This window comes from Synchiropus splendidus, chromosome 16 (assembly GCF_027744825.2).
Source record: "Synchiropus splendidus isolate RoL2022-P1 chromosome 16, RoL_Sspl_1.0, whole genome shotgun sequence".
Taxonomy (NCBI): Eukaryota; Metazoa; Chordata; class Actinopteri; order Syngnathiformes; family Callionymidae; genus Synchiropus; species Synchiropus splendidus.
In genome coordinates this window covers 13,143,804-13,164,484 of record NC_071349.1, presented here as the reverse complement: position 1 = coordinate 13,164,484, position 20,681 = coordinate 13,143,804, and positions in this window count along the sequence as shown.

Below are 20,681 nucleotides of genomic sequence, written 5' to 3'. Positions count from 1 at the left end.
CCAGAGCATACAGAGACCAAGACCAAGACTTTGAAAACCCAAGACCGAGGTGAGACCAAGACCAGTGCATACAGAGACCAAGACCAAGACTTTGAAAACCCAAGACCGAGTTGAGACTAAAACCAGTGCACACAGAGACCAAGACCAAGACTTTGAAAACACAAGACCAGGTTGAGACAAAGACCAGAGCTTACAGAGACCAAGACCAAGACTTTGAAAACCCAAGACCGAGTTTGGTCCCAGTCTTGCCCTCACCCCTCTCCTGCTTGGAGTCTTGGTCCAGTCTTGGTGGTCTCAGCTATAACAATTACCCCCCTGTGATTCCAGCTGCGCCTCTTTGTATTTGCATTATGCAAATAAAATAAAACACGCAGAAGCATAATTTTAAAACATGTATTGGAAATAAACACAACAAGCCTCCATTAAAAATGTAATGTTTACAGTTCAGCAACCTCAACATGATGGTATTTACAAGTTCAGAATATTTTCATGAAAACATCTTTCCAGTAAATCGTGTATTTATTTCAAATGGAAAATGATGCAAGACTCCCAGTTGGTTGAGTATATGTTTACAATCCTATTCCGCTGAAACTCTGTTCTTCATCCACTAAAAGCTTTTAAAAAAATCTTAGTTTTTGCATATTCTACTGAATCAATTTGCTAGGTGTCACAGTGGACGTAATTTTCAAATGATATACAAAGTTGTTTTTTGTCGACAAAACGAAAGGCCATTTGTCACCTCTGTCGATGAGTGTTTTCCTGCAGCGATGTGAGGAACAGAAAATGGCTTTTATTGACCAGACTGTGTTCAGCTGGGACATCACAAATGCAGGTTTTCAGAGAATGGAAGGCCAAACAGGGACAAGCTGCGGAGGTGGGAAAGGTCATCGACTGAGTTTGGGATGTCACTCCAGTGAGAATAGAAGTGTTCATGAGAAGCACTGCAGTCCAGTTGTTTGTGTCTCGTGGAAGTCAGCCAAGGCTGGACTGTCTTTCCGATCACGACTCTCAGCTACACTCCTCACAGCATCATCTCTTCCACAGCTCTTCATTCACTGCCTGGCATTCGTGTCAGGGAAAGCCTTCCCTCTCGATTGCTCCCTTAAATATATCCAATGAAGCACATTAAGGCGACGGTTAAACAAGTTCAGTTTCTCGGAACACAAAGCCGAACGGTCTATCTGGCCTTGGCTTTAGAGTCACATCATCCGGGAAGAGTCGCCCGCTGCACGCTGCACGCATCAACACCAGCAAGTTTTTTCTATTATATTGTGAAATCCTGGAGAAAATATAAGTTTGCACCAAATAATGCACCTGTGTTTGTGATTTGTTCCACAGTACATCCAAGTGGTGTTTGTTTTTCAGTTAGAATTTTATTTAATTCTTCCAAATAAACCCAAGTTTGTTCCTGCATCTTTTCCAGGTTTTCCAGGTTCAGAATTCCTGGATTTATTGCCTCAATGACTGCTGATCTGTTTCCGTGATTAAAAGTTCGAAGCATGTCCGTGACTCTACAGTTCGGATGAACGGTGAATAATGCTATTTTCTGCCCGCACACTCTCAGGAGGCATTAGAATTCACCGGACACGTTTCGCCTGGCCACTTAGCAAGCAGCAGGTGTTGGGAGAAGTTTGAGAACTTATTAAACAGCTACCGACTGTGACTGGAAATTAAAGGATGTAACCACAAATACACTTTTGGGAGGTTAAAAACACTGTAATTACACACTTTGCTGAGCACATCCTCGACAAGACACTCCTGTTGTGACTCATTTTCAGGTCTGGATGGGGATCGACTTCTGTGAGACTTGACAGGAAGGTCGTGTCACACGCAGAATTGGTGCCAGAGAAGTCGAGGATGTGGCGCAACCTAAAGGTGTGAGGACCAGTGAGAGTGTGTAGCATTGAGTCTCGACTGAAGAGGAAGGAATGGTGTATGAATGTAGTTCACGAGTGACTGACTTCAGACAGATCTGATAACATGAAGCATCCAGGGAGTCCAGTGTGGACCAGGTAAACTCGACAAGTCAGGCTCTAATAGTGTTTGCTGAAGAGAGCATCAGTGACTCAAGAGGAAGTGAATCAGAGTCGCTCCACCCATCTTTAGCTCAACGTTCGTCTGAGTGTCAAACTCCGTTCAATCTACCTGCCCCAGTCCCGTCGTATGTTGAGAAAGTCAATGTAAACTTGAGCGGCCAAGAGAACAGCGCTCCACACACCACTGACGTTCCACTTCATCTCCAGCGACAGGAGGAAAACGAAAGCTCACCGGACAAAAGGAAGTTCAACAGGGGTCACTCAAATTCTAAAAGCTTCATCCTCCGGGTTGGATGAGGTCCTCAAAGCTTTTTCAGCTCTCTGTGTGAGTTGAAAATAACAAGCCTCATCCCCTTTCCCGAACCTTTCCTCACAGCCGCTTATTGGGCTTTATGAGGTCTACAGGGGGGAAATCACATGGAAACCCTCGGAACAAGGTAATCTCAGGGTCGGGTTGCAGCGGGTCAGAGTCTCAGAAGAAGACGGGAGAAGGAAAAGTGGATAAAGAGGAGCGTGCTGCCAGCTGCCATTTCGCTATGTTGCCATCTGATCGACGCACATTTATCAGCTCATGAAGAGGAATGAATGACTTCCAACCACTGTGGCCATTTTAATATCTGTGTTTCCAGTCTGTTTCTCTCATCCATTTTTTTAGGGAACAAAAGGAAGCTGCATTCCAGCTGTTATTCCTTCACAATGGCGTGACTCGACTCTCGAAGGCGTGTCCTTTGGAGGAAAACTTTGTGGCTTTTACGTCAAGCTTCATATCCATCCGACTCGGAGCCTCTCTTGTTTTGCTCACCCAACCATCTCAATTATTAATAAAATAGACTCTGGTTTTATCATTTTGGTAAACAAGAAGCCTCTTCTCCACACATTCAAACATGAATTTAGCTTTAGAGTTCACATTTTTAAAAGCAAAACGTGAATATGCGTTTAAGTTTTCAGATTACTTCTGAATTAAACCTAGCTGCTCGAACTCCTTCAATGGAGCATTGCAAACAAAGGCTTTTTCTGAACCCGTAGAGTGAGATTTGTGCCCAAAACCACAGCCAGGCTTGTGTTTTACGCAGCCCATTTTGCTCTGAATCAAAGCCAAGACTCTGACTGTGAATGAATAAATGCTTTAGTGCCACTTGAGCTTCCAAAAAGGCTTTGTCTGAAACAGACAGCTCACAAATTAGGTGATAGAAATCAAATGCTAAATCTGGATGCTAAGTACAAGCTGATATTGTTCTGGACTGTAAAAACCTGCCTGAAGTTTTCCGCCCACCCGAGAGTCTGTTTTTGATCTCCTTGTTCCACTGATCTCTTCATCTCGGTCTGGACGGAGGCTCAGAACATTAGAATGAGGATCACACACGTCGAGGACTCTAATGACCACTCATGGGACGACCCATCGGGGCCTGACGCCTGGTCTTTTCCAGGGTCTTGATGTCTTTAAATATGCGTTTCATTTGAAGATGTGAGCTCGGCAGAATGATCCTCGAAGCACAAGAGCAGGGCCGAGCTCTTTTTTTGGACTCATCCAGTGGTGGACACATATCAAAGCAAGGTGTCAGTAGACCAGACTACGCCGATCCGATCATTTTGCCCTGTTGTGTTTCGACTTTTCGTTTTAAGCATCAGAACTGCAAGTAGGCACCAGAGTGTTTACCTTCACCAGTCGTGCTAATACTGATGTTTCTACTTTCCATCTTGTTATTGTGGAATGGTAATTTTGTTCTCCTGGTTTCTGCCCAGCTCTTCCGTGACTCTTCCTGTTGTTATACTTCCATGCATCCCATTGGTGACCAAGGGTGTTTTGTGTTCCCCCAGACTGACATCTGAGTCAGCTTTATTGGACTCTTGGAACCTTTCATGGACACTGAACTCCTCATACACTTGTTGGAGGTTTACTGTTGTTGTTGAACTGTTGCCAGGTTTTGGGCATTTGCGAGAGGAAAAAAAAAACGGTTTCATATTTTCGTATTCATCTCCAGCTGTGGTCTCTTTACTACTCCAGCTATTCCTGAATCGCCACATTTTCTTCTCACTTTGGCCGTGGACTGTTTGCCCCACTTCCCTCTGGCGGGAGGCTGCGGTCAATCCAGACCAGAACCTCCCCCCTTGTTATTTGTGGGTTATTTTGTTATGTTCCGTGTTTTCGTGTGCTTTTATTTTGTTATTTCCTGCCTGTGTTTTCCGTTTCCTTTGTTCCCTCCAGCGGCATGGCAGCGCAGTTGGAGCCCATCCGATGATCAAGCCTCGCTGATTTTTTACATAGGTTCCAGTTTGCACTGCCAGATGGTTGTTCCAGTCCTCCTCAAAATCCTTTTCTTCCGCAACCTTTGAAAAGTTTCTATTGTGCGCTTCATTTCTGTTGCTTCCTTGTTTTTCTTCTAGTTTGTTTTCGACCATTATAGCCGCGTTGTTCTGCGAGAGTTTTTCTTACTCCTCGCATGCGTGTTTTCATTCTTCCACCAAAGAACTTTTTTTTTTGGGGCCTCGCATATGTATCCGAGTGCAGTTTTGGTTGTCCCCGTTTTCTGTTTTCAGGTTTTTCCCCGTCCTTGAGTGTTTCTCTCGCTCCGCATTTTGGATAGCGACTCTTTAGTTCTTTATTTTCCTGTCTGTGCCCTGTTATTTTTGTTTGTTGTATATTAAATATTGTTAAAAATCGTCTGTGTTGAGTCTTCTGTAAGCCAGTTACAACCCAGAAAAGGAGGCACATGTCTATGTGTTCTGTAAAGAAAAGTGGCGTCTCAACAGGAAGTGAAGCGCATCATTACCTGTTTCATCATATTCTCTGCTCCATGTTTCAGTCCCGCCACAGTGAACACTGGTGACGCATGGCATTGATTTCTTGCGACAACTCAAGAGGAGATGACCAGTCTTCTGTTGTACATAATTTAAGTCCTGTGGTATTGATTTTGCAACATCACAGAGTCAATGTCATTAACAAGGAACAGTGGGGGGTGGGTGGGAGTCTGGAGTCTGAGACTGACTTGAGGGTGTGATGGTGGACTGGAAATGCAAGAGCTGAAGACTTCCAGTGTACAATATAAATCTTTCACTGTTGCCCTGCATTTTTGGATAGTGGCAGGACAGACATGAACATTTTTGCTGCTGCAGAGTCAGAGTTGAGTCTCCTAAATTGGAACCTGTTTTGTAACCTTTTTTTTTTTCAGTGAAATGAAATTATTTATTTTATTTGACTTTTTTTATGTGGTGTTAAGGGAATGAGACCAGTGATGTTGACAGCGATGAAGAGTCCTATGAAGAAAAACTCATGTTGGACTCGTAACAAAATGATATATTTTCTCAACATGTCAGGTAATACCACAAAAAATCCTGAAAATGTTTATTTTCAGAACTATAGATTTGAAGGTTTCCAAGTCAAGAATAACATAAAATAAATCATTTAATGCGGACAGTATCATTTGAGTCAATAATATGAAGCAAGATTTCTGATTCAAGAAAAGCTAAACTTTGCTGGGATGACCGAGCGACTGACCCCTAAGTTAGCTCCATTACTTTTGCTTATATGGCGTGTCGTTCGAGCCCCAGTCTTGTTACACAACTCGCCACAACTATAATCCTCCACTCATGAAAGTTATCTAATCACCAGCTCATGAGTCTCCTCATCTCTGCTTCAGACTCCGTCCCGCTATCAGCTAGTTTGTTCCTCTGCCGACACTCTGAAGCAACTCTTTTGTTTCTCTGGTCACCAGAACACCTCAGGAAGACACAAGAGTTCGGGAGTGAGGCGCCTTTTGTTTAGTTTGTACGGATGAGTTCATTGAAATTTGCATTCTCTTCTTTTTTCTTTTGCCTTGCCGGGAAAATAAAGACTCCTCCGGCTCATTTTGCAGCGCTTTTTGAATTTCCTTTTAACAGTGTAGCAGCCTTCCGACAAAGAAATCCGCCAACTCACAAAGCGCTGCCTGAGCTCTTGCTCTCCTCGTGGCCATGGAAGTGAGCTGAAAGGCATCGCAGCATTCTGCCGGAAAATAGTCCAGATGTTTTGCATTGGGTGTGTTTTCTGATTCACAGATGACAGTTGCCATGATACATTTAAATGTTGGTTAAATAAATGTAGCGAGCGCTCGCCTCACTCATTTTCTCCGTTATTGTTCAAAAGCTAATCTCCGTTTCCAAGCAATACTGAAAAATTTCAAACCCATTCAGCTGTTTTTAATTGCTGGAGGTGATGTGTCAACATCGCTAAAAGGAGAAAAGTCTACACTGCAGTTATCGTATCCAGCAACAGGAAATGATCACCAAGTACACGCTAGTACGAGCGGTCGTCTTGCTACACTGGCTTGTTCTAATACTTGCTAGCTAGTTTTGTCTATGTTGTGTTGTTCTGACATGCTTCACACGCCTTGCCCAAGAGAACTACGGCAGCGACAGTGATCCACCTCCCCTGTGGGAATTGAACTACCCACTCCACTACGGTTGCCCCATGGAAGTGAGTTTCCACCTTGTTATTTAGCTCAGAATCCATAGAGAATTCAATAGACAAACACAGATGTGAAACTATCAACCGTCAATAAAGGGCCTCCTGCCTGACGCCATTTCCTGGTTGAATTTCGTGTTTATTTATCTATTTAGCGAAGTGTGACGGATGACAGTCAATGTACCTTGACCTTAAACTAGCAAACAAAACAACTCTTTAGCCACTGACACCATCATGACTTCCTTGTACTCAAAATAAAGCTACGATATCCAAGTGCCTTTAAGTTCTGGAGGTGAGATTTTTGAGTGAGGCCACGTCGTGATACGTGTTTGTTTTTTAGATCAGCAGAATCTGCCGTACGACTATAATATGACTATAGTATCGACAGAACGCGGTGTGTCTTTAACATTCATCATACACCTTCAATGTTAAAAATAAACAAGCTCCAGTTGCAACCAGAGTCGTGAGTAAATTGTCTCGCTAACAAGTGGGTTTTGCAACTGCTTTGTTAAAATCTCTGTGGCCCGAGGATGTGAATTAATCTCAGGCTTGCGTTGCCGTCTCTCACTGGAGTTTTACCGAATACCTTTTCAATGAGGAAGTACGACCATGTGGAAAATGTGGTGTGGTGTCGAACCCGTCCTCCACTCGCCTGGCAGACTTCAAGGACCTTCGATATTGAGAAGCAACACACAAAATAATTCCGTGGACCGAGTTGGTTCTCGTGAAAACCTGGTTTCCGACAAGAGTCCATCGAGCTGGACTCCAATTTGGTGCCTCCGTGCGTGGAGCTCTCAGCGACGACAATAAAAATTGAAGAAAGATTCTCGACACATTTGAATGTTTTGGCATAAATTTAAGATCAAATAACTGGTTTCAGTCCTCACAGAGATTTGACTGGAAACTTTCATGTGGGATCTCGGTAATTAGAGTAGAATATTATATTTCAACGGAACATCAACATCCTTTGGAGCTGCGCTTCAGTTTGCTGGCGGAGATGAAAGAAGAAGCAGCGGAGCTTTCTTTTTTTTTCCGCGGCTAGCAACTTGTTAAGGAGTGAAAAGTGAAGTGTTAGCGATTCAGGAAGCCAAGCGTCGCCACGACGAGGTGATAATTGGACGAGAATTAACAGGAAACACCTCATTATTAATTTTCTGAAAACATCCCATATTACTCTGATGATGAAGAAGGCTCACGGTGAGTGAATTCCTGACGCTGGTATTGTTGGTATGGAGAGGATCGACTCACTTCCAGCGTTGGGATCATACGCCTGTTTTAGTTCTGACTTTTTAGTGGCTCCATTCCAGACTGCACTCAGGATCCGCTCCACAGTTTTCTCGCTGAATATTCACACCAAAAGTGACTGAAGAAACAAAGGCGACCGATTAACACGTGGAGCCGATGTCGGACCACGACTATGTCCGACAAACTATCGCACTGCAGTCCGAGACGAGGCGAGTTTGACGCAACGCTCATATCATCTAATGCCGATTTGAAAACTCCAGCGAGTAGTCAAGTCACATTAAAGTGAACATTTATGGTGGCGTATTCAGAGAGGCAAAATTCATCAACACAACGAAAAAGCAAAATGGAAGTTGACTGAAGTAGTATGTTTATGTATGTATAATATGTTTTTTTTTTTTAGAGACCACCCCTCAAAAAGTAGGGTGTCTTAACTTAGCAAAGTTAGTAAGCAAAGTTAGCTAGTCAACATGGTGGATTGGAGAGGCAGAATCATTTTCCTTCGTATATATATATATATATATATATATATATATATATATATATATATATACACAGGGAAGAGGCAGAATAGTTTCCTTTTGCGTGTGTGTATATTTATACAGCATGTATATATATATATATATATATATATATATATATATATATATATATATATATATATATATATATATACCTATAACTAGACACCCTACTTTTCGAGGGGTAGTCGCTTTGGTGGCCGCACGCAGAAGTCACTTTGGTGTGAATGTACAGTGCGTAACATTCTCACTCTGAATGGGTTAAACCATGAGGTGTTCACTCTAAATTGTTTCACTTGGCATATGTAGTACCTCAAATGAGTATGCAAGGTACTGTGGCACTGCCCCATCAGATGCCGTGTGTTCCGTCTCATTTGGAATAGCGAGGCCCAACTGCCGTTTGACACTAGTGAAGGGTCGATGAGGTTTCATGAAACAGTGTCTTGATTTTCAGAGGCCAGCAGATGGCGCTGTCTGCTGGAATATGTTTGGACATGAACAACGAATATGACAAAAACCTCACGTCATTTCTAAACCGAGAGCGCCATCTAGTGGCCTCGGGGGAAAAATGGTTTCACCGACCCAGCAATACTGTTTCATGACACCTCATCCACCATTCACTAGCTGACACCCCTCAGGTTCCCCTCCAAACCCCAGCCCTTCATTGAAACCTACCCACCAACATTCACAACTTTGGATGCTATGTGACTCTTTGACTCTAAACATGTCTATCATTTCCAGCTAGCAGATCATTACATATTCAATCTGACATGTCGGAATAATAAAGCGCAGCGTGCTTGACCTGATTAGTGTAAGCACCCATCTCTTCCACATCAACTCCTCATGACCCCATTTGGTTTGTCCCATCGAACACGCTCCGATCCAACACGGTAGACCGTTTCATTCATGTCACTTACTGCAGTGCACTTGATAATAAAGATCACCGTTTGCACTCGAGTGCATTTTCAGAACGTGGCGCGGCTTCGAGCTGATGTCTTGGATCACGCGGATATTTTTCCAGACGCAGCCATGTTTACGGCACGTCAGACAAGATCCTCTTTTATTAGAAACAATAGCCAGCGCAGGGGCGACATCAAATCGTGTTCAGCGTTGTGTTGCCGAGATAAATATTCTGGAGTCAGCAGCTCTTTGCATCGCATTCATTTGGTGGCTAAGATTAGTGCTGGCCACACAAAGGAACGCGGAGCCATTTGTCTTGGAGTTGGACCCTTCACTTGCATTTAATTGTTCTTCATATGTGGAAGAGCAGCATGGAATTGGATCGTGTCCCGACTTCATTTGTTAGAATTACTGCGTCTCCGACGGGAAAGATAATTCACACCATTTTTCAGATGATGCGGCGACTTCTCAAATGTTCGCTAGTTCTATTACACGTAAAAAAAAAAAATGCACAAGAAGATGAAATTGTTGTTAATGATTGCAAATATAAACGTCTGGTTACACAGCTACCCACGCGGCATCGACCAGCGGTCGAGGGGTGCTGGCTACTGTCCAGCTTTGTTGTCTGTCTGAGAACAGAAGAGGTTCCTGTATTCACATTCGTAGGTTCACGACCCTTCATCAGTTTGATCAGTCGCATTAATGCGTGAATATTGTCCCTAAGAAAACTTGCATTATAATGTTCATAACAAGCACTGACATACTGTCGTAAACTAAGACTCGATTTGTATTCATGAATGCGGAATGACTGAAGTATCGGAAGGCATAAGTCAACACATTCTCACACCTACGGTATCATCCATCAATATTCTGAAGAGGACTTTTGTGCTTCACAAGGAACCAATACTAACTCAAAACTCAGTTTACGTGGAGTTAGCAAGACTTTACTAGCTGGACTTGACTTGGACTCGAAGACGCGACCATGCGCTCACACAGGACTGAAGAACCGAGGGGCAGATAAGGGAAACAGAAGGGGGATGAAGGGTAGACAAGACAAAACGGACAAGATAGAAACAGGAAGACACTAGGAACACTATCACAATAAAACAGGAAGTAACCAACTGAGCCTAACTTGCATACAGGTACATCCCTGTACCTCAGTGGTCGTCTCCATTCTATTGACCGAGGACAAGAGTCTACTATCGCTATTTTGTAGTATTCAGACGGGGAAAAAACCTAGTTGGTTCCAGGTCAGGAACCATTACGTCATTGATGGGTGTGTCCTATTATGCATTTACAATACAAGATGGAAGTCGAGGAAGTACTGGAAATTAAATTAAAATATAAAATGCTACTTTTTTTTCTCGGAACCCTGCGGATTATGCAATAGCGTGGCTAAAATATGGATTTTTCCAGTCGGCCATGAGGCATCCCATGGATCTTTGGGAAGCTATATGAGGTTAAATGATCTTTGGAAATCGCCGTTGAGTGTGTGTTTTTGTTAGCAGTTGTTGACAATGTCTTCCAGTAACAACAGCTTATAACTGAATCCTTTGAATTCAACTGTTCAAAGGACAGAGACTTAACTCTCCATTCAGTGATTCTCCCTTTTTTCACAAATGACTCCAAGTGATACACCTATACTTCTTGTGTGTAGTTTTTACTCTCCCTGTGCTTTTGTGCCGTCGCGCACAAGCGTCCTCTCCACAGCTGTTTAACTTTTGAAAAGCAGCAAATTATTTACTCGTATCAGGTCCCGAACATTCCCATCCACACGCTGCTGGTGCTGCCCAAGTTAAGAATTAATCTGTCAGTTCAAATATTTATGAGAGCCGCGATACTTGCACTTCAAACAAACTTAATGGGAAACATTTATGCAAACAAAAATTGGAAACATCACTCAGGGCGTCGTGCTGCTGTGTAGGATATGCACAATTTGATATTTTAAATGCGTCCCCAGAGCTGTACATAAGAAACAGAGCACGGACAATTTTCCCTCCGTCGAAACGCATTATGAAAACACGCGCACGCTCCGCTACCTTGACACCGCTTCGACATCCACTGGTTACGGCTTTGCGCGTCAGGAATCTTTGATGGTGCGGCGCAGTTGATGATCTATTGGATTCACAATTTACCGCGAGAACACTCCTGCACTTGAAGTGGCAAATTATAAGCACAGCTGATGTTTGGCAAACAGTTTAAAATAATGAAGGCCAACCAGGTGGCGACGGTGAAAGAGTCAGCGCTTCTTCGGAGGATCTGCTGGAAAGTGTGTGATTCACAAGTTTTCTGTCACTGTTGTTTCACATTCTGCCAGTGCAGCAACACGATGAAATGCCATTCTCATGTATATTCTGCATGAGCTAGAATCCATCTGTTCACTTCTGAAAACAGCCCTGTGCTCACCGCCATCTTTCCCTCGGTTTTCCACTACGAACTGAGATATACAATTACAATATACAATTTATGTCAATTGAATGACCTCCACTTTATGGTGCATGTGGAATCTATGAAGAGTCATTTCAGCTCAGATTTATTTTTATTTAATTTTTTGTGTTTAACTTAAAGAAAACAAGTATAGTTTAAAACATTGATCATACGTCTTATGTTAAAAATGATAACAGTATTTAAAAAAAAACATTAAAAATAAATAAATAATACGATTACCGTAATTTCCAGACAATACGTCCCAACTTTTTCACCCGGTCTGAACCCTGCAGTTCATGCAATGTCATGGCTAATATATGGATTTTTACAGGCTAAAGAGCATCATGCTGCCAAAATATTGAGCCTTGTCACATCAAACCGATGAAATCACAGGTGTTTTATTTACCTTAAAGCGCTCAAAGTGCAGTGTTTTCGCCCGCAGCTCCGCCAACAGAGTCGATCTCCTGGAGGACCAGAGACAAGAAGCAGCAGCTGAGACCAGCTGTGGTGTCGGAACTTCGGACACACGGGAGAAAAGAGCACATTTTAGGCGATTTAATGTACATAAGATGTGTGAGGAGTTCATGATTCAAGTTCATAACATTGCTCAGTTTGTTTCATGAGTCAGTCTCGATGCTGGACCCAGTTCACAATACTAGTTAAGAAGTGATCCTTGTGCATTTTTTCTGACCTTTCTGCGGTGCAGACAGCACCACTGCACCTGCATCTTATCTGCTGTAAGAACAAGATCTGTTTTCCTTCTTAAATTTAGTGGGTAATATTCGGGGGCACTCAATAGTCCGGAATTTACGGTAGTCACAAACAGCTATTTTCAAAAATATGCTTCCCTGAAAGTCTGGTTTCTTCATCAAACAGCAGACTTGTCTGACACGAGAGATGAAACTGTCCATATTGTTTCTCCCTGCGTCGCTTCAACTTTACAGAAAACACCAAAGTTTGTTTTTGTTTTGTTCCCCCCTTTTTGTCCTCTGCTTGTGATGCTTTGTTCACCCCGGATGTTCAAGAATAGTGCCACTATATTTGGCTTCACAACTCCTCATCTGAAAGTCAAATGCAGCCTCCTCTCTTTCCTCCCGTCAAGCGCGGCGCCTGGAAAGAGGCAACCCTGTAACAGAGAAGCGAGTCAATGACTCATTCTGGTCTTAAGAATTGATGCCGCTAATGAGGCAGAGCGCGCCTTTCGTCTGGCTTTAGCAGAAAAGAGAAACCAGCGAGATGCTGACAGCTCTTCGGCGCTGACAGAGGAATGGCAGGAACTCACCTGCTGGCGTTTGAAGCGACTCTAGGAAGGAGCGAAGCTGAAAACTCACCTGATAACTCTGACTCAAATATAGAATCCCGTCCGGTCAGTCGCGTCTGAGTTGCTGGTCCTCCTCATGAAAACTATCCCGTGGCCAAAGCTGTGCATCATTTGCATTCAATGGTGAAATTGTTTCTAAGCAAAGGGATTTATTTTTGCCGCTTGTCTGTAAAAGGTTGAGATTTGCATATAAATTGGCCATTTTAGCTTTCCCTCAGCGCCGCTCGTGGTCTTTATTTAATTTGCGCTCTTGCTAATGAGTTCTGCTGCTTGCGCCGAATGATCGAATTCAGCGCGTCAGTTTTGGGGGACAGACGGAGGCCGACAGCTCAGGTGAGACCTTTATTTCCACACAAGGGTCAGCTAAAAAAGAAAAGCCGCCTCAACAGCGCCAGGGCCGAGTTGTTGCGCAACGTAGCTTTTAAACCTCAGTGAGTGGCGCTGTCCCGCCCGTGACGGTTCTGAGAAATAGTCCCTGTGTCCCCCGGGTATCATGCGCCATGATGGTGTGCTGATCTGACGCCGCTATACTGAGCAATTACCTCCTTGCATAACCTAAGCAAAGCTGAGTTTGCACTTTCCGAGCGCTGCTGTTGAGCCTCATTTCAGTGCTGCTAACTGGTTACTCCTGCATATTTCAATCTTCTGATCACAACAGACGTTGCTGTTAGCTAAAGACAGCATTTTCTTCCTTTTAGTTTCGGGCTAAAATGTTGGTTATAATCAAAAACACATGTAAGTTAAGAAAAAAGATGATGGATTTTTTTTAATCATATAATGATTTATTACATTTAAAGTTGTTAAAAACATGATCATTATCACATCATCATTTATTCATTATTAACTACTGCAGTTCCTGCACTATAAAGTGCACCACAATATTAGTTCCACCTTCTAAAGTTAAGAAGGAAAATAGATCTTGCTCATGCATAAGCCGCACTGCTCTATAAGCTGTGGATGCAGTGGTGCTGTCTGCACCGTAGAATGGTCAGTGGAGGATCACTTCTAAACTAGTATTGAAAACAGGGTCCAGCATCGAGACTGACTCACGAAACAAACTTGGCAATGTTCTGAACTTGAATCATGAAAGTCATATATTTTATTAACATTAACACGCTCAAAATGCGATGTTTTCGCCCACGTATCTGAAGTTCCGACACCACAGCCATCGCGCATTTGTTTGGATGAACAGCAGGGTTAAGAACGCGAGAAAAAGGTGGAGGCTTATAGTCCGGAAATGACGGTAATAATCACATCAACTAATTCCAGTTATCTACAACTACTGACTCCGCCGTTGATGCTTAAAGTATTGGACTCTGACTCATCAATTTTGAGTCCTTCTTTGTTTGGATGACTTGTTACATAGGACTTCCTTTTGGCTACAGAGGACCATGGAGAATTACTGGGTTGAGGATCAGTGGTCAACCAGGAAACACAAGCTGAATACACAAGTCAAATGACGGTTAAGATGTCGCACATTCGTAGGATCATGTCGAGGACATCTGTAGTACCAGTACTGTAGTACCATTGTCCAGATTTTGCCCCTTTCCAAACAAGGATTGTACACACCCAGTTGTGTGATGAAAATATCCCAGAAAATAATCCTCTAGTTGGAGGTGAATAAAGAGTGAGTCTGTCCCTGAACAGCCTAAATGTCACATGGGTTATTTATGATCAAAAAATATTAACTTGTTCGGTGATATGTGGCGCGGAATGTAGCCCATCAAGAGTGGACCGGCTGAGAAACAAGGAAGCAAAGGGCGGAGGTTTAGATTCTTGAAAAAGCGTCGTTTTTAATACAGAGGATTCAGTCTTCCGCACCTGGTCCGTCTCTATACGTGACCCGGCGGCATGCATGACTTTCGCGGCGGTTGTGTTCTAGTTGTTTAGGTATTAGGATTTTTCTTTCACGATTTTTCTGTTAAAAATAAAATAAAATGAACACCCTGAATTGCCATCATTCATTTAAATCTAAGAATATATATATATATATATATATATATATATATATATATATATATATATATATATATATATTTTTTTTTTTTTTTTTTTTTTTTTAAATATTAAAAACAAAATCGTATAAGTCTTATACAGTATGTATCCTACTTTCACCTGTCTACATGACGCCATCACACGTGCTCTCAGGATGTCACAGGACGTCTGTGACTGAAGTTCAAAGCGCCGCTGTCGCAGACAGGAACAGATGAAACTCTTCATGTTTGAAAGCAAAACAAGCCTCTCACCAACAGCTCTTCAGACGTCCTCACCTCTAAGGTAAACAGCATTTGAATCATCTTTAATAACTTCAGAATATGAATCTGACCTTTAAATAAACTGCTCTTAAACGTCGCCATGACAACATGACGACAAACTGAACGACTCTTCATGGACTCCGCGAGAGGCTCAGCCAGGACGGCTGGGCGAGTCCTGGCCCCCGCCGCAGGCCATGTTAGCAGGTAAACAAGTCAGAAGGAGACAGCTGCGAACAGATGAATTGCATTTGTCGGGGCGTGATACGTATTGACGGGATCATTGTTGAAAATAGAAAATCAATGCACATGTCATTGACGCGGCGCCAGCACTCGCCTGACTTGACTGATACCATCATAATTGGCTCGAGCGGCACGGCACACGTCACGTGTCGATGAGTTTGTTTATTTCTCTGCCTGCGCGTCTACGGCCGCATGTGTAATTTAATTGCGGGTAATGGTCTATTGATCTGACGCTTAGATGTTGTCAAAGGTGGCGCTGTGTAACGGATGTCGGCTGCGAGGTCCGAGCCTCTGTGAATCCGCATCATCAGTTTCCTCTGAAAAACACGGCCAGTCTCAGACTAACATGAGTTGTTAGTTGATCCATCGAAGAGTCAGTGGCCGAGATCACAAGCACAGGGTTGGGCTCCTTTAAGACAATGACTCTCCATGTCTCGCCGATCACAATTGGTGCGTCTCATTTGAGTCGCTCAGACGATAGAGACATGACAAATAACAACAATACAACAATATTGCATTTTACTCCAAAGCATTGCTGACCTTCGGCAGAGTGTGTATGTGTTCTATGAAAACAAGGCGTAAGAGACATGAGAAAAACTGGGTAGTGTGGAATGTGTTATTGGTGGTGGTGAAGAAGAGAGTGCAGGCGGGGTGGAATGGGTGGAGACGAAAGGGAGGGTTTAAAGGACAGTAATGGCTGCTTCCACGGCGGATGGTTTGGGGAGTTAGAGGAGTCAGGGATGCAGATACTGAGGTACTCGATGGGGAGTGACTAGAAACGATTACAGCAGAGGGGCGCTTCATGTCGAGAAGTTTGGAGACAAAGATCTGGAGGTCGAGGAGAGACAGTTTTGGTTCAAGAGATGGAAGAGGGAGATGGAAGGAGCGGAAGGAAACCAATAAAGGATGAGATAGGTTTGCCTCGGAAGGATGATCAAGAGGTGAAGATGGAGGACATGTGAATTGTGAATCACGGTATGCAAGTCAATAAGTCTTCAGTATTGGGGGTCTAAGCCTTGGTATAGGAGGTATACGTTGTCTAGGAGTTTTCTGCAGATAATACGGTGAACTACGACGTTCCCAAGAGGCAAAGAGGTTCTGGTAAATACTGGTGTGACTACAGGTGTGAGTCGGTCAGGTGGCAATATTTGAGACTCCACCGGACCAAGTGACTCAGAATGAGGTCCCTGGCTGTCTTCAGATGTGTGAGGTCCCACTCACTAGCAGACTGACTCGACCAGAGGTGGGCAAACTGTTCCACAAAGGCAGTGGGTGTCGGCTTTAGTTCCAGCCTTCTCACCAACCAGGAGTGTCATCATTCGAGTGTCTTTGAGGGTCCGCCTCTCTCAAACCAGAGTCATGTGCTGCCGAAACGTGAGGCTGCTTTTCAAGGAGAAAACCAAAGAGAAACATTCATGTATCCAGAATCCGCAGTGACGTCGTCACTCCATGAAATTATCATTGGAAAGACGACCTATGAGTGTTTAACCAGCATCCGCCTGCGGGGACAATAGGCAGCACAATAACTCCACCTGCCACTGAAGCTGGGGAGGATGTGAATCATCCAGCCCCATATTTCCATATCGCCGAGTGACTGATGAAACACTTCATTGCGTTTTCACGTGCGTCTGGATAGTGCGCTTTATCTCCGACACCGACATGACCACATGGTTCTGGAGAAGACAAGAGGCAGGCTTCGCTCACATTTGAATTCCACACAACCCCAGTGTTTTTATTGTTTGTTTTGCTGTCGAGTTTGTTGCTCAGTCTGGAACTGGCTAAATAACCCAGTCACTGTTGTAACGGTGCTTTAATGCTCATGAGGAAGATATTAAAAGTAATTTGCTGTAAAAGGCCACCCACTGTGTCGGTAGCTGCGGTTTATATTTTAGCAACAAGGCAGGGATCCTGAGAGGAGCGGCTCATTTACATTTCAGCTCCATCAAAGCGCGGAAACACGTCTCCCGGTGGGAGCCAGCGGTCAGTAAATACATCAGCTGTCAATAGCGGCCTGTCACTGCGTGCTGATGGATGGATCCAAGGATGCACTGGCTGTCACCCGCTCTGTTGAGGAGTCATTTTAGTTCGGGAAAACGTTGAGTTTTTGGTCGCGCCCCCTGTGGGGTGGTCAGCTCGCTGCAGCTGGTTGGACTGCTTGAACTGCATTAGTAAATATAGAAGCTTTTCATGTAATTCATGAAGAAAAAGACAACATGTTTAATATCAGACACACTTAATATGAAAATACATTTCAGTCAGCGCATTTCTGTTGACTCAACACATATAATACTTGTTCAAGTTGTCCCAGAAAACACACAGTGCTGTTATAGGTGGAGGAATTATTGCAGTTATTCAAGTGTATTGTTGTTTTTCCATTTATGCAACTAATTCCAGACAAAAAAAGTAAATATGACCAAATGTCAGTAAATATATACATGCTTTCATTTTCATGATAATGTTTATTTTAATAGCTATAGACACGTTTTTTGTAAACATATAATAAAAAAATGAACAAAACAAAATGTAACAATATTTTTACAAGTAGTATCATTGTTTCGTATTCATAGTCCCTGTAAAGTACTACTACGACTACAATTATGACTACTACTACGAGTACTATGAATAATAATAATAATAATAATAATAATAACAATAATAATAATTATAATAATAATAATAATAATAATAATATTGGGGGTGGTCAATGGCAGACCAATTTTTGTTTGTCTGTTTAAAAAAAAAAGCAAATATATTGACTGTTTTATTGAATGTTCTAAAACATATTTCACTATTTTTTTTATTTCATTGATTTTACACTTACGACCATATCAATACGCCCACAAAATAAATGAATAAAAGAATAAAAAACAAATTTAAAAAAATTATAAAAACATCCTTTTTTTTCCTTTTATTATGCTTATATTCATACTTTTATACTTATATATTCAGTTATACTTGACGTTGAAAGGTACAGGTCCATCACACCACTGACCACTGACATCCCTCCCATTTCCTGTGTTCACTTTGCTGTGAGGACTGGACTAACTCACCTCAAATAAGACCAGTGTGGCTGCTTCCTCACTGCGACAGGTAACTGAAACGCTTAAACATGAAGCAGCTTAGACGTGTTCTCCCGCAGATTATTAGAATTAGGGATTTGATGCGCTCGTCTTCTCCAACACACACACACGCACGTCGACAAGCTTCATTCAAATTCATCGACTATTAATATCAATTGCCTCTGCATATTTATTTAATGTGCAATTATTCAATTTCCCTCGCTCACAATCCAGGCTTGAATTATTGATCAGTGTGTGTCCTCTTAATCCGCACGAGGCTCCGGATTAATAAAGCGAACGCCATAAAATGTGCTTTAACCCCCTGTTAGTCACGACATACGTTCAAAGTGCTGTTTAAATAAGATATTGCTGGTCCTACATTTTACATGATGCCATGCATGTTTCATGACGCTCCGCGGAGGTAAAGGTGCAGAATGGTTGTTGGCTTTTATGAATCTGTCCCACGGTGGCATTTCCTTTGATCACCTGCTTGTGTTAAAGTGACCTTTATTCTCGCTCAAGTTCTTAAAATGCTACAGGATAAGGAAAGGCTGCTGGTTGAAAGCAGGAAAATGAATGAAAGATATTGCTTCATAAATGTCATCCTTCAGTCAATAAACGGTGGAATCATCTTTGGAAAGTTTAGCTTGAAATTCTTTTTGTTTAATAGTGGAAAGCAAGATGATGGTTTCATGGAGGTGACCCTAGCTGAGGACTGGGTCACTGGCCTTCCAGAACTGTGATGCTATCATGGCTGTAGTTTGTTGTCATTATTATTATTATTATTTATGCCTCAGATTTTACCTTAATTCCTCTTCCCTTCTCAGCATTAGTTATTAGTAAATAGTAGTTTATTTTATTCATGGTCATCATTGATCCATGTAAAATAAATAAATAAATAAATAAATAATAATATATATATATGTGTGTATACTTTATTTTGTTTAATCTGTTGATTTTTTACCATATGAAAAATAAAGAATATTTTATATAATAATTACATTATAATTAATATAATATATTAGTTCTATAATTTATTTTATGTCCATATTTTTTATTGTGTTAAATAAATCTGTAATTCCATGTCAATCTCAAGATGGACAATAATAAACAGGTTTTTTTTTTTAGTTAAAAAAAAACAAAAAACAAAAAACATTAAATAAAACATTTTCCTACATATTTATTTATTTATTTATTATTTTTAGTCATCTTAATTCATTCCTGTCTTAGGTCCAGTTTCAAAAATAAGAAAAAAATAAAAACCCATCAACGTTATTTTATGTCATTGTGCTCTGCAGTATGATGGAACTGGATTGAAAGATTTATGGAAAAATAAATGAGAGAGAAAGAAAAAAATATGGCATTAAAGATGAGGACCTCAATGTCAGGTTGGTGAGCTTCCGTCTGTCTGTGTGGAGGTGCACTGGTTCAACACTGAGTCTCAACTCGGAGTCTCTCAGGAGGCAAATCAAGAGCTTCGTCTTTCGGCTCTGCGCCAACACAGCAACCTCATCACTCGATACCTGTCAGTCAAACACTCATGAGCTTCTGTGGTTGAGGTTTCACTCCAGAACATGTTTGGAGGTCGATGTCGATGAACGTCTGCAGATCATGTGGACTAAGTGAGTTTAGTCCAGGCATCCGGCGACTCCTCCTCTGGGATCCGAAGCGCCTCCATCGTCTAGCTGTGAAGAATCTGAGCACATTATTACAGATGAAGGAAGCTAACTGGAAAGATCAGGGCTGCAAACCCACATCTGCGGAGCCACTTCTCAAAAATGAAAGGTTACAAGTCTGCTGTTCTTATCCGCAACAGAATCCCCAAAGTTCCCGGGTGGGAAAGGTCAGCGTCTGCGAATCCCCCTGCTGCATGTTTCTGCTGCACATACAGCGGAATGAACTCCAAAGACCAGAGGCCGTCTGCTGACGACAGATGGGAGCGGAGATGGACTCTGACATGAGGAGGTTTTAACTGCTCTCCAAGATAAGTCAAACTCCTCCACGTTTCTTTTTTGTTTATTAAAGGCTTAAAGGGAGATGCAGGGTAAAACAGAATGTTAAATCTCAGCACAGGTGATAGAAGAGCACACACAATCCGAACCAAGCCTTTTGAAAAACTCTGCGTGACGTCTGTTTGTGTCTTCTGGTGCAGGAACCTCCGGTTTCCAGAGCCGGTTCAAAGCTGTCTTTTATGATACAAGCAGAGAGAGAACAACAAACTGTAATTACCGCCGCCTTT